This window comes from Heterocephalus glaber, unplaced genomic scaffold (genome assembly GCF_053883595.1).
Source record: "Heterocephalus glaber isolate CG9 unplaced genomic scaffold, H.glaber_assembly_v1.0 deba00001497, whole genome shotgun sequence".
Classification (NCBI taxonomy): domain Eukaryota; kingdom Metazoa; phylum Chordata; class Mammalia; order Rodentia; family Bathyergidae; genus Heterocephalus; species Heterocephalus glaber.
Window position 1 is genome coordinate 33,292,466 of NW_028258320.1, and position 689 is coordinate 33,293,154.

A 689-nucleotide genomic window follows, 5' to 3' on the forward strand; every position below is an offset into this window, starting at 1 on the left:
AATCTAATTGAATATTTGTTTTAGAATCTGTGCTATAGAGTTTATTATCATTGTATATCTGGGGAATTTACAAAACTGGTTTATGCATATTTTTTCTATAAAATGGAGTTTGTCATTGAGCTCATAGTACCTGCCTCACACGTGTCATGAGAATTAAGATGTAAACAGATTATTTTTTTCAAAAATAAGCATTCAATAAATGTTAATTATTATCATCATCTTGAAGGCTTTCCTTTGGTATTTTAAGCACCTGTTCAAGAATATAAAGTGCCTCTCCTATGAAGGCAGGACTCTGTGAAGGCCTTCTCTGCAGCTGCAGTTCACTAATCTCAAGTCACTTGATTTCCTGAAGTGGCCTCAGCACCTCCCAGACAGTGTCTCACTGACCGTAGTCCATTATACTGGTCCTATCTTTCAGAACGCCTTCCATCTCGGTTCCCTTCTTTTTCCAATGTGTGCATCTGCCCTTGTGAAGAGTTTAAAACTAATTTGCTTCTCAAGAACTATTTTTCTGACCCAGGTTATTTAACTTCTGGTCCTCTCAACTTATGAAATGCATTTACACTAAATGTTGTATATGCACTAGTTCTTTTTTGTGTATTTTCTTAGGAGAAATTTTAAGTTATTGAGAGAAAAAATGCCTTTGTTTCACAATCTTAATTTTCCTGAAGAGCCTAGTCTAGAGAATA